The sequence below is a fragment of the Argiope bruennichi genome, chromosome 11, assembly GCF_947563725.1.
Source record: "Argiope bruennichi chromosome 11, qqArgBrue1.1, whole genome shotgun sequence".
In the NCBI taxonomy this organism is placed as follows: Eukaryota; Metazoa; Arthropoda; class Arachnida; order Araneae; family Araneidae; genus Argiope; species Argiope bruennichi.
The window spans coordinates 19071737-19087140 of record NC_079161.1 but is presented as its reverse complement, the minus strand read 5'-3'; positions in this window follow the sequence as shown (position 1 = coordinate 19087140).

Here is a 15404-nt window from a genome sequence, read left to right as displayed (position 1 = left end):
CATAACTTATTTATTTCATGCACAAAAAAATAGAATTTTGTAATCAAAATTCATTTGAAAATAGATATGCTACAGTCTTAAAAGTTTTGCATACTTGTGTATATCATCGATGATAAGACATTTTTTTCAATATTTTTGGTATTTAATTACAGTTTATCACTTCCTTATTCATTCTATATAAAGTGTAAGTCATAGAAGTAAATTTAAGGAAAAATGATTTCATGATTCTGTAACATTTATAATAATGCCAAAATAAAGTTCTAAAATATAAGAAAATAATTAAGACCGAAAAAATTTAGTTTATTACATTGCTAAGAGTCTATCTAAAAAAAATCTGATTTTATGCAATTTATTGCATCCAATTACTTGGCTTTTTTAACTACTACTGTTGCAATAAATAATTTTGAGAAAAATACGCTATTCATTTATTTAATCAAGCAGTTCTCAATTTTTTTTTTAAATTTATGATTAAACAAAAGTTGTTAAATACAAATTAGTTCAGTTTTCTTAATATGTAATCTGAAACTGAATAATAATTTTTTCTTTTTCAAACATGCTTCATACTTTTGATATGAAATCAAACTACGACTGCGCATAAAGTAAAATATTATGAATACTGGATTATTTAATATCATTAATATTTATAAATAATGAATGTTGACTTTTTATTTATTTAAATTTATCAATATGAAAGTGCACTTTTTCTGAGATTTAACCTTATTGTTTGATAGAATTAAAAATAGGAATTTTATTGAATTCATGTGTTTCAAGTTATATACTATATATATATATATATATATATATATATATATATATATATATATATATATATATATATATATATATATATATATATATATATATATATATATATATATATATATATATATAAAACAGGTAAATATTAAAAGTAAGTATCACTTGTGATAGTTTGTCTATTTGCTGCAATATTGCCTGCAGTCTAAAACTTAGGGATCCAACATTCAAGGCTCCAAAACAATTCTTTAATTTTAGCCCAATTTCATGCATTAATACATTCATTAAAATGCATTACAATGCATTGAATTGCTTCTGTTGAACTATTAATGACTAATAAGTTGCATTTCTACATATATATTCCATGCTATGACGTGATTTACAACTCCGATTAACGATTTCTCATTCTTTCTTTTTTCAATAGGTTTTGAAAATGTCCGCAATCAGTCTTCCCAGCTGTCCATATCCCCCCGCATATTTTAGCGGCACGCTGCTGATCATCCCTTCTGCGGCGGGGATAGATCCCGTCATCTATGCCTTCTTCACCTACCCCTCCCTGACAGAGGAAGAAGCTGAAGAGAAGTATGGACTCAAGGAGCAGGACGTTGTTTCCTGGAATATTCCAGGAAATAATTACCATAACCTGCTCCACTTCCTCCTGTACAAGGAAGAAAACAGGATGGCAAAATAATTCTCTCAGTTGTAAGTACAGCATTCTTTTTTTCTTTTTCGCTTCTAATTCCTTATTTTCCATTGTAAAATCCAAAAAATATTGATGGCAGTCATTTTTTTTTATCAAAGCAGTCTCAGGCGCATATTTTTCTGAAATATATAGTTTATCTCATAATAATGATAACTGCTAATAATTGATTCCAGAAATCTAATAATAATCACCAGATCTGTGATTTCCTTTCCTAAATATGTTCGTTTTTTAATAAGTTCTTTCCCCAAACAATGTCTTGTCAGTGCCTTATTTATAACATATAGTTGCGGAGCTGCTATTTCCATTTTTCCTTTTTCGCGAATTTGCTTTTTCAAAAGTTTGGAATCAATTTTCTCTCTTGGATCACATGAAAACAGGAAAATACAGAAAAAAAGAGCTCTCCAAAATTAAAATGCGGTTTTAATTCAATATATATATAAGAACTGATAAATTTTATAGAAACTTTAGAAAACTTTAGAAAAACTTTTGGATAAATAGATATAGTGACGACAAATCGATGTGTATATACCTTTCTACTTCAGTTTGTTTAAGAAAATTATTGCAATTCTGTTTTTCATTGCAAAATAACGTAATTACATTAAATCTCGATTTGATATAAGATGACGAAAAGGAGTTGCCAAGATAAAATTCTTCCGCTACCTGTCTCCTCATATCCCGCCATTTCATTGCAAGACACTGCCGAACTGCTTGGAATGCCGTACAGTTAATTTAAACCCTCATTTTTGCTCGATGCCGGATATAATTCAATTTGTTGATTAGCTTTCTTTCTGCGCATTTTGGGATTTGCAGATAGCTGCTCAATATACTCAGTGATTAAAAAATTTTATTCTTATATCCACAAGGGGGGAAAGTTGTCCTCTCTTATTTTAAGTGGATTCAGACATCTGACAAATGCCCAACATTTAAAGAATAATTATTAAATCACCATTCCCTTTTTCAGTTTATTATTTTCTTGCATTCATTTGCAATATTGTCTTAAATGGAATATCGTAATTTTTTTTCTAGTCGCAGCTGGGGAGTGTTTGCGGAACTTTTCAGCGGCGACTCTTCCGAGGAATTCGTGGGGAGATTTCAACTTCCCTCCGAGTTTTTAGGGACAGCATTTCGAAGCAGGAAGTTGTTTCAGTTTTTAAGAAAAACAATGTACTTAACACCAGTACATTCAACTTCCTGCATCAAAAAGGTATGTGCCCTACTTTATTTTTACAAATACAAATTAAAATAATAAAATCACAGCCTCCCCATCCCCCCCGATCCTTTTCTTTATTTTCTCTTCTATTTCTCAAAAGATTATTTTCACTCAAATCAATGTATAAAAATTCCCTCAATACGACCATTCACAATGTTTCCGAGTAAAAATATATCGCACTATAAGAGTAGTATGTTAAGCATACTGTATGACAGGGTAATCATTATGATTGAAATTTTTTTTAAAAACAAGTTAAACATCAAATTCAGATCAAACTGGGATATATATATATATATATATTGGGGAGTGCAGTTTTCTTATTTTCTTAGATTGATAGAAATTATTTCTTTTGTGACAATTTCAAAGAATTAATATTTATTCTGTTCAGCTTATTTATACTTTTCGATTTTTTAAAAAATAACAGCCCTCTTTAATTTTTTTTTTCCTTCGCAGTGTTTCGAAGTTGAATATCAGATCAAAAATTCGGAGGTGTGGGCGAAAATCCCCCGGAAATATATCCTGAATTCACGGTTTAGTTTCGGTCATTACATCCAGCTGGAGGTAAGAATTCCATTTCCTTCTTTGGCATAAGAAATATTCAATGAGTTCCTATTAATATTATTAAGTGTACTATTCATTTAAATGGAATGATCAGAGAAAAAGGTTTATAAATTAAAATTCGGAGAATTTTTTCACGAAGTTGTGTGGCTAAACTTTATGGTCCACAATTGTTGTTTGAGAAAATTCAAAGAAGGAATCTCTTTGTCAAATTAAATAAAGTTCGAATGAATGCCCCTTTATATTTTACTGAGTGATGCCTCTTTATACTATGCTGAGTGATGATCATTTAACGTTTGTCTAAATACTAGGAACGCTATTATAAATCTTGAATTAAAGATTAATTCTAAAAAAATTACTTTTACTTTATTTCGGCCCGTTTCATCTCGTGCTCTTATGTTCCAGAGGTTTTGGCAAAAAGTGTCATATTACATATCCGAGCTCCTCTAGTTGCAGATCAATTGTGCTGACTCCTGGACGTTCATTATCCCTGGCGAATTGAATGCCCAGTTTTAAAGAAAAATAAAAGTTCTTTAATACTTGTGTTTCATTTTAAACACTGGATACGAGTTTAAATATGTTTTTCTTTTCCAGGCCACGTTTCTCTTCTGCCGGGATCCGTTCCCGCTGATCCACCAGCACGCGGAATCCCTGGACGCGGATTTCGGCAGCCTGGCTCCGGACTTCTACGAAGAACCCGGGGCCCCTTACTTCAGAGGAGCGTGGTTGAAGCTCGGGAGAGCTGTGAATTCGGGGATGGAAGAGTTCGCCCATGTATTGCAGGAATTACTCTGCTACTACGAAGCCTTCTGCCCTCCAAAATAATGTAATATAATAACATTTTGAGTAAATTACTTTTTTGTAAACAATAATGTTTTTGTAAATAGTAATGATTTTGTAAATAATAACGTTTTTTGTAATAATAAGGTATTTCTGTAATAATAAGGTATTTTTGTAATAATAACAATAGTTTTTGTAATAATAACAATAGTTTTTGTAAATAATAATAAAAATAGTTTTTGTAAATAATAATAATTGTTTTTGTGAATAATAATAATAATTGTTTTTGTAAATAATAACAATAATTGTTTTTGTAAATAATAACAATAATTGTTTTTGTAAATAATAACAATAATTGTTTTTGTAAATAAATTTTAATCATTTTTAAATTGGTCTTTTTATTAAACTTTTACCATATGAGAAAACTTATATGATGAAAAAATAAAATAGTTTAATTATTAAGAATTTCAAAATTTTAGGTTTTAATATTAAAACAAGAATATTTCTTTAAAACTCATTTAAAATATTTTTACAAAAAAATATTTAATAATAGAGGAAAAAAATTGTACGGCAAAAATTAGTTTCATTTAGAATATAATTTTTTGAATTTTAAAATGAAGTAAAAATTATTTCTATACTTTAATAATTTCAGATCGTTTCGTTAAGAAACACCAAACACGGTTTAATTTTCAATAATTTAACAAACCGTTTCGACATGATAAAACGAGACGCAAAAAATCTATCCTTATTAGTAAAACCGATAATTTTTACAAAACTATGAAATGTTAATTTAATTTCAAATTAACTTAATTATGCAAAATGATCTCTCAAAGTTTTTTTATTTTGTTACTTTTTATTTTCAAATATTTCGCTCTTTGCTACCAAATGATACTCATCTTTAGTAATGAAATATATTTTCATATATGAAAATAACTAAATAAAGATTAAGTTTTTTATAAAGATCGGTCACCTTTTGCTATATGCATACTCGAAACTATTTTATTTCATCCATTAGACGATGTATGAAGTTTTTGAGATTTGAAGTTAAGTATTTTAGATTTAAAAAATTCTGGTTAATTTTGGTTCTGTTTGCAATGAATACGACACCAGAACTTATAGGCCTGTATGAGTCATATAAATTTTACCAATGAGTTGAATGCTTAAGAACTAATGCTGTAATAATCTTAAGACAATGCCCCCCCCAAGAAGGAACGCGGTAACTAATGCTTGAAGAAGCAGATAATGAAGAATTTAAAAAATCGACTCAATTGACTTTCGGTTCTTTTTATGATTTTAAACTTAAGCGGAAGAGTACAATAAAAATCCAATTTATTGTTAATAACTCATTTTTGCATTATGGTTCTCAACGAATAGCTATTGTTTCACCGTATAGAGGCGTCATGAAAAAAAAATTGATTCTTTTTCCAGTCGACGCAATAATAGCTTACACTATAAAGGGTTCAAAAATTTTTTTAAATAAATGAATCAGCAAATCTGTAATTTTAATTTTTAAAACAAATTTGAAATGATTCCTGCTGTTTAAAATATATATTTTAATCAAATTTAAAAAAGGAATTTAGGCTCCATTTCGAAAGAATTTCTCATACATTTTTTTATTCCATATTTACGTGAGCTCTAACAGAATGAGATAGATGAAAACGAAATACCAAAATCAAAGCTTTCCTTGATATTTATAAGAAAATATATATTCCTGGATATTTACAGCCTCATAACTTAAAGCATTTCATGATTGCATTTCATAATAATGCAGAGAAAAATAATGCAACCAAAATTTATAAAATCACAATAACAGTTACGCGATATTAAATTTTTAAAAATAACTCGCTGCAAGTTGAAATATATATAAAGAATATATATATTTTATCAGACTAAATAAATATCTATGTTTTAGATCTCCCGCAGTTCTATAAGCACATTTTTGGAAAATGCCCGTCTGTCTGTCTGTGTCAAACATAACAGAATTACGATTTGAGTTAGATATATGAAATTTGGTATAAAAACTTTATACCAAATTGATTACCTGAATTCTGACATATCTTGAGTAAACTCCATTCATTGGAAGTCTGACTGTCCGAATGCACGGTAATTGAACAACGAAGTGAGCTTGATAAATAAAAGTCAGTACAAAGATTTAACATCAACACGGTAGATAACTGTCAAATGTTGGGCCAAATTCAACCAGCGGTTGACCGTCTGTCGGTCTTTACTTTCGGAAACATGTAAATGCGATTACTGAAAAACGCAGTGACTTAAAAATATGTAATCTAATATGGGATTTTGTGACAACGAGCCTAGTCTTTGTATGAAATTTTTGTTTCGGTTGGTTGGGGAAAACTTGTATGAAGCACAAATTGGAATTCCGGATACTTTTAACTACATGCCAGAGAGAAATAGCGAAGAAACTCGTTAAGGATTGTAAGATAAATAAAAATAAAAATTCACGCCACATGTTGTGACTATTGTTGGCCAAAGTCACGCAAGGCATTCTCTGGCATGACAAGCTTATTTAATAGTTTGCTAGAACGTTTTTAAAGGACTACTCCCTCTGGTTTTTAATAAAAAATATCACATTTCATATTTATTCCAGTTCATGCAAACACGAGCTGAACGTTATACTTTCCTAAGTTTTGTCTGCCACAAGAATAAGCTTTATCATTCAATCTGAGGTTTTGTCAAGGTGATGGCAACGCACCGATAAAAGCTACTTTTTCTGACTCACTCATAACATGTTCATGCAGGCTAAATTTTATTTTCATTTTGTGAAAAATAAAGTGGCAGAAAACCATGATTAAAATGTGTTTAAAAAATTCATTCAGAATATAAACAATTCTTAGGTTAAAACATTGATACCCTTGAAAGGATTATTTTTTGGATGATGTAAAGTAATGTTTTCGGAAGTTATCTCGGAAAAATGACAGAATTTTGCTTCCTTTTTAATTAAAGTTCTAATTAAACTTTTATAAAATCGCTCTGAGATTGGGTGAAATTTGGTAGCTTTAGATCTGGCTTGTAGAATGGCAAGAAATAAATACACGTACACATCTGATAATCAGATTTTGTAGAACTTCGGGCATTGATTTAAGTATTTTCTTTAAGACGGCGGACGGACAGTCTAAAATCGTGCGTTTTTTATGAACCGTGATACACAAATTCTCATAAATCATTCAGTTTCCGTGTTTGACATATTTTACCAAACTGCAGCTCTTTTTATTTAAAACATTAATATTTCAAAAATATTGCTTTATATATGATTCACAAATCAGAGAATTTATGTAAAAATTTAACATTCATATTTCATCAGACAATTATTGACTCAGGTTACTTAAAATATAGTTATTTACTTCATTTAGACCATTTAGGCAGTAGATAAATGTCTATTATTAAAGGTTTACAAAATGGCTAATGAGCGACATTTTGTTTAATCAATCATTTTATTTTGGAACAATAAATTCTTTATATATTTTAAATTATTATATTTTACATCTTTAAAATAATGCCTTGTATCGCTAATAATTTAAAACAACCTAGTAAAAAAAAAAATAGGTAGCTTTTGTTACCCCTAACTCTCATTATAGACTTGCCAAGAAGAGTTGCTTTGTTTTAGTCAAATGCTATGAAGATGCTTAGATTAAGACAAACTCAAAGTTTTCGAATAGAAGTTCAGAAGTGCGAATGCACAACAAAATTTTCCATTTTTAAATAAATAAATCTTATAACATTTTTGAAATTTTAAATAAAACGACCAGTGAGTTACAAATAATTGAAACATCAGCTTACCAAATTTAAAATTGTTTGATTATTTTATAAAGCCAATAAAACAGCATTTTCTCGAGAATACAATTTTATTATTTGCTAATAATCAGGCAAATAAAAAAGATATATTTTGGAATTCTTATTTTACAGTGTTTCACCATTTAGAACATTTTCTTTTTAAAAGACATTTTCTTTTAAAAAATTAACATTTCTTAGAGAAAGATTATTATTTAATAAAATATAAATTGAATAAAGATAACTGTTCAATAGAAAAACTTTCGATGAGCTTGTAAAAATTGAAACTGACCCCAAAATATTTTTACTTGCATATTTCCTGTTATTGTTAATCGATTTCCCTCGGTTTTTATATCAAGGATATTTTTTTAAGAAATAAAACATTTTAAACTAAACTTTAGAACATTTAACTGAGAGTTTCAAAGAGAAAATAAGACGCTTATTCAAACAAAAATATTTAGATAGCCCCTTAGGAGAATCTAATTTAAATAATTTTAACAAACATAAACTTCCAAATAATGACTAGTTTGCTAGTTTCCGGTATAATTAAACAATGGGATACTTTTTTTACGGTACAAGAGTTTTTACTTCTTATGGCACTTGTCACCTGATAAGCCCGCTGACAAAGTCAGCAATTTTAAGCCGCGTTTTCAGCATCCAATGTTTTCAGTAGCGCCATCTGGGTTCAATAATGCGTTTTGGCTGCATCACAACATTCCTTTGCAAAGCCCCTCTTTACAGGGGAGGGGGGGGGACTCTTTCACACACCTCACAGATAAAGCACAAGAGGAGAACAACTATGCCCGAACCATGACTCGAACGTGGGACTGCTGGATCACGCAGAAGACGCGCTACCCATAAACCAGGACGCTAGTACTGCCCGAGGGTTCATAGGGTTACCAAACAAGAAGAAATGTCTCTCTCTCTCTTATAAGATTGACAGAATTTTAGCTTATTTTTCATATAGATACGATAAATTTTTGAGCATTAAAATGCAGAACTTATAATAAGAATCTCTTTTTTTTTTTTAATTCGGTTTAAACTGTTTCAAGTGAACAGTCTCATTACTTATGTATTAGCAGAATTTCTATAGAAACATATACAGTAAGTGCCTATATAAATTGAAATTGTAAGTGATGATGAGAAGGAATTGTCTTCTGGTTTTACTCCTTTTGCTTAATATCTCCTTTTTCATCTTCACTGAAAAAAAATTTCAATTTTTTTTATTTTTCGAATCAGGAAATCTCATTCTATTACAGGTTTTTTGTATAATGAAGATCCTAGAATTAAATTGTGCATAGCAGTTTAATAAGCATATATTTAAAAACAGAACTCAACTATTTCTAAAATTTAGTAGCTGAAACATACCAAGTTTTTATTAAATATTTCCCAATACAGACAAGAATGCGAGAATGTGGAATTATAAATACATACTCCATTTCGCATATATCTGAATGTAATTATCAATAAAACACATAAATTGAAATTCAAATTAATGAAAATGCATCTGCTTTGCCCAGATTTTTGTGTTGACGAAAGGCAACAACATTTAATGTGAGGAATGAATGTAATGAGGAATAAAATGTGAGGAATGAATGTATTGAAAAAAACTATTTAGGCATAACTTCCAAGGCAAATTTTTTTTCCCATACTCTTTGCCTCATGAGCAATTATAATTGAAGGTTCCAGAAATGAAATGAAGGTCCTGTATCTTAAAAGTTATTGAAAACGAGACAAAAAATGTGTAAACATCTTTCCTGATTGCAAGATGATGCTGACAGATGGCGCTACAGATGGAAAAATTCAGGAAAATATTTTCTTTCCTCTTTTTTATTTAAATTGCCTCTAAGTTTTAGATTTCTATTTCCATTTTAGAATATTCTTCGCTCTTTTTATTTTTACATATTACTCCTATAAAGCATTAACAGATAACTGTCATCTATTGAGAAATCTATATACGATACATTATTCCATATATTATTTTGTTAGAATATTTATACTAAAAAAAGATATATCTTTTAAATGAAACGGGTCATTTTTATCTGTGTACCGTTCTCTGGCTGTTACTCGTTTGACAAAATTTTTAAATTGTAGAAAATAGAAATTGTTTTAAACTCGGGAGCGTTGATGGATATAACGAATTGATCACAGCGCCATCTTTAAAGCAGCTTCATCAAAAGCGAAAGGTCGAGGCCTTGTGAACTGATTATTAATTTTTTTTTTTTTAGATTTTTAATTGTTTTCATAATGCAACATTTACGTTAAGCAAATTTTTGTATCCAACCACCATTGCCAGTTACAAACAGTAACAGGTCAAATAACCATTGCCGTATTTAACGGTCTACACTCAGCTCAATAGGCACTTCGAACCCAACGCTGTAAGTTTAGGAAAGGAAAAAAGATTATATAGCATAGAGAAATGACTATGTATATATTAGTGGTAGGAACTTTCAAATTTCTTTTTTGCATGTTTTTGTAGTGGCATATATTTATTAATAATCCTTCATTTCGTTGATTGCATTACATTTATCAGACGTCAATAAAATATTTGATGTTACTCTTGTTTTGAAAATTTGATGTCACGAGAAGTGCACTCTTTTTTGGAGATTTTAGCGGCAACAGTATAGGTGTGTTCGTTCCAAGTCTTTAAGCTTAACTCTTTTGCAATGACTTTTCGTCGAAACAGCAGTGTACTGAACCAAAGAAAAAAAAAAGAGCATTGTAATACATTTCAGCTGACTGTATATAATAAAACTATACTATATAACTACATTTTATTATAATTATGTATACTAAAATAATTCGAAATTTTAAGTTATTTTTTTCTAATCTTAACTAAATGATGCAATACAATTTTTTGAACTTTTAAGTGATATAAAAATTATTTCCGTGTCATATTTTCGAACATTATCAAGGGAAAAAAATGGCAAAATCTCTCACTCTTTTTAATTAAAATTTCAAAAAAGTTGCTGAGAAACAAGAGACCGAATTGCATATTTCTAGCCTTCAAAGCAAGTATGCGTCCATTTTGGTAGCTCTATGTGAAGCTGCCTGGTTTGTGAAGCGCCAACACAAACGCTGATTCATAAACATTCAACTTTATTACTTGGGGGGAAAAATGCCCCGAGGCGCACATTCCCATCCTTCAAACTATTTATGTGAAGAGTTTGACAGCTCTAGATCTATCAGTCGAGCTTTTAGAACACTAACAGGTACTCACACTCACACACAAACGTTCCTCTTTATTACAAATAAGGTTAAGGACCATAAGTTGGAAAATTGTATTGCGTGTCAGTTTCTTGTTGCAACACTAACGATCATAGCTTAGAAAGTAATTAAAGTGCAAATGAACAAGTAGCATTGAAAGATATTCAGAATCGTTCCTTGAAATCATTCACTTTTATTTAAACCTGATCGGGGGAAATAAATATTAAGCATGATGAAATTACATTTAAGTTTAGGAGAGAGAATTATAAATACACATTGTGCCAACATGGTAATATATATAACAACATACATAATGGTGCTGGGAATTCGTTTGTAATTTCCTCTTGCGCCAATAAACCGCACAAACCAACCAACCAATCGTTTGTAATTTCAGAATCAAAAACCGCCAGTCAGTTAAATTTGTTTCTAATAAAAGAATACTGGTTATTTTTCCTTGAAATGTATAACAAATTTCCGAATCCAATAAAAAATTCACTAACTAAAAGCGAAAGGTTGAAGACTTGCTGACTGATAAACAGTTTCGTACTTTTTTTTTTTTTGTCATTTTCTGTTGTTACCATATATTCCTCTAAGAACAGGTTAACTGACAGAGCCTTTCTCCGCTTTGCGCACGATTGCCAGTTTCGGGTTTGAAACCGGTCAAGAAAAATTGCCGATAATACGGTCAACACTCAGTTCTACAAAGTACTTCAAACCTCACGCTGAACTTTACTGAGAACACTAAATTTATAAACCGCTACTAACAAATTTTTCTTTTCTAGTGGTACATTAATCGAAATTGGATAATAAAATTTTTCATGCTTTTGTAGCGTCTAATATATTCATTTCTTGCATAATTCTTCCTTTTATTCATAGCAGTAGTTTATGAGACATTTTTCTCCAGGACCCATTTCCTTTGTTTGTTTTTTTTTAATCTGACAAAAGCGCAGCAAGATAAATTGAGTAGGGAAAAAAAATTGAGTAACATGTAAGCGACACTTATCTGCACGAACACAAAATAATTTTTGCAAAAACAATTCACACATCCATCAGAAAACTGTAAGAAATATTTAAAAAAATAAAAATTGGTAAGAAATGAATACGTTAAAATAATTTTTTTTTTTTTTGCCATAAGTAAAATAATTTTACAAAAAGAAAATAAGATTTTAATCATTAAATATGATAGGTGCAGAAAATTACCTTCATTATGAATAAATTAAAATGCCCGCATCCTTCACTCAAATTCCAATTTATTCATCCATTAAAAAAAAAACCATTTCATAAGCGATCGCAACGCTCTCAACATTGAAAGTTATTAACTAAACACTAGGGCAGGTCTACATTAATTTTTATTGAGCCATATTGTACGTTCCAAAACTATTAATTGGTGATAATTCTTCAGTCGGTATTTCGCCATTTTAATTCATTTGATTTTCGTTTGAAGCATGTTTAACAATAAACATTTCACTTTATACTAGAATATAAACAACCTTTTATAAAAATTATGAAATAATTACGATGAATTTTACTATTGTTTTTATGTTAAATTAAACAGATTACCCCGCGTTTGCTCAATAAAATTTGATATTAGGTACTTCCATATATTTAAAACAAATAAAATGAAGACGATTAATTTTTTCTTTTTTCTTTTTTTGCCATGCATGATTTTACTTTAGATTTCTCATTTATCTATTTTTTTTTTCGTGTGCACTCGTTAGACATAGAAATAATTATTCCGTTTTTCTACTTGATTTGCATTGTTCTTTATATACATATGACAGGAATATCAGATATTTTCAATATTCAAAGTATCCAAATGATTTTCAGCTTAGTAAGTTATTTTTTTTAATTTGTTTTCAAATATAAAATGTAATAATACCAAATATCGCCACATTTGATACTAAACGTGCTAATGTAAGAAACTTGAATGAATTTCTGTTGTTGTTTCTGATCCAGGTGATGTAGCTCCATAAAACCAAAGATTTCTAAAAAGTCCTAAAACAATAGCGGATCCCTTAAAATCTCAAAAATTGTAAAATTTAAACATTTAAGAATATGACTGGGGAGGTTTGATATGCCTTTGCACCAAGGACATTCAGCAAAGATCCTCCGTCTGTGTTGGAATGTGAGGGATTTGGTGTGTGCACTCAAAAAACGAGAGCCGTTTGCTGTTTTCTAGAGATATTCAGACGGTGACATCAATCGGGGCTCTTACCAAAGTGCCAAGGGTGAGAAGGTGGGACTCTCCAAAGTGCACTCGACTCCATCTTTTTGATAGAGGAGATTTCAGAATAAGTGAGTGTTGCATCACCATGAAATATGTCAGGTGAGGCAGTCTTAGCTAAGTTATCTCATAACCATTTAAACCAATATGCGAGGGGACCCACTGTATAGATTGTGTTGGAGATAATTTATATTTTATTAAAATTTGTCGTTTTTGTTACTAAATTTCTTACAATAATTATTCTTATTTCTTCTAACTTATTTTCTGAATAAAATTTCGATCATTTCCTTAATCGGAATCTTATTTCATAAACTCTAAAATTGGTTTCGTTTATTTGCTTCTTTACAAAAATTAAAGGAAATAAATGGATCACAAGATTCGTTCTAATTATATTTAAGATGATTTAACAAATACAATATTTATATTGAATTATTTACAAATACTCTATTCTTTCCAACCGTTTCGTCGAAGAACAGCACCTTGTAAAGTCTCTGCTATTCGTTCCCTTCGTGTTCATTCCCTCGAAAATCAGTCGTAGAGGGCGCTACAGTCGGAATTACTACGGAGCAATCTCATAAATGAATAATTGTAAATTCGCAAAATAAAGAAGTAAATTTTATTCCCACAATCAAAAAATGCAGCAATTAATCAGATCTGAAACGTCAAATGAAAATTGTTCTAATCAATGGTAATTTTTAGGACAGAGTGATTCCAAACGCATTACCGCATTCACAGCTCCATTTCATCAATTTTATTTACATGCAAAATACTAAAGTTAACATTTAATTTAGACACAAACAATTTTTTACATTGAAAAGAATGCACACATTTACATTCGAAAATGTATTTACCCTCGCAGTGTATTCTAAGCTCATGAAATGCCTCATAATAACAAATTAGCGCTTTCTGTGATTTTGCGAAGAATCGTAATCCATATCTAACAATTGCTCTGAAATTCCATCTAGCATCATCCAAGCTAATGAGTCTTAATTCTTTCAAAAGTCAGGAGCCATTCTGCCGATTCCGGTGTTCATGGATTCAGCATGAGCGTGGATGACCGGGAATGGTGATCGTTCAAAGGAAATGTGACCTAGAAAAGAGCAGCGTATTTAAAATCGTAATCAACGTTTAAACTCATAATCAATTAATTTATTTAAACTTGCAATCAAGTAATTTATTTAAAATCGTAATCAACGTTTAAACTCATAATCAATTAATTTATTTAAACTCGTAACCAATGTTTTGTAATTTTTCTATTTTTAACCCTTTTTTTGAAAAATATTTTAAGTATATTTTATAAAAAATATAATTTTCTCTTGCTCTTAATATTCTATCCTTGAATTTTGAAATTCTTAATGATGAAAAAACAAATTAAGATTTAGTTTTCTTCATCTTGAGTAGGATTTCTGCATTAAAAATTTTTTTATAAAAAATTTAAATAATTAAAATTTTATTAAAGCAAATTATTTAATACAAAAAATAATTTACTTTAATAAATCATTTGCTATGCTTTATAATAATATATTAGTTCCTCTATAACTTTTACAAAAGCTTGGATTCACAGCAATTCCGCCATTCTATACGGCAGTTTTCAAATAAACGGCCCCTGGTCCTTCATAGAAGTCAAGAGATATGCTTCTGAATCCGGTGTGCATGGATTCAGCAGGGACATGGATGACCGGGAAGGGCGGCCTCCTGAATAGAAAAGTTAACGAGAAAAGAAGAGCATATTTAAACTCATGTTCCGTTTTTAAAATTAAGTACAAATTATAACTGACATTTGTCAGTAAAATTGGGCATTAAACTCGCCAAGGACAATGAATTTTAGCTTGTTTGTGTTTAATGGCACAACAGGCATCTTTGGCTAAGCTGCGTCACATTCATAGAATTAAAATATTTGTATAAATTTATAATAAAATCGAAACATGGAATGCCTACAAAATCGAAATATCAAAAAGCGTAAAAAATTCATTCAAGGTCAATGAACTTCCTTTGGTGGAGGCAATTTATATCTAACTAGAGGAACTGTGATATTTATTATTGTATTTCTTGCCAAATCCTTTCGAAAATAAGAGCAGACGATGAAACATGACGGAATTCCTTTTCAGGTTACTAGAGGGATCATTAATTAATATTATGAAGTCATAAGGATTTTGGTAATTCCTTTGTAATTTCAG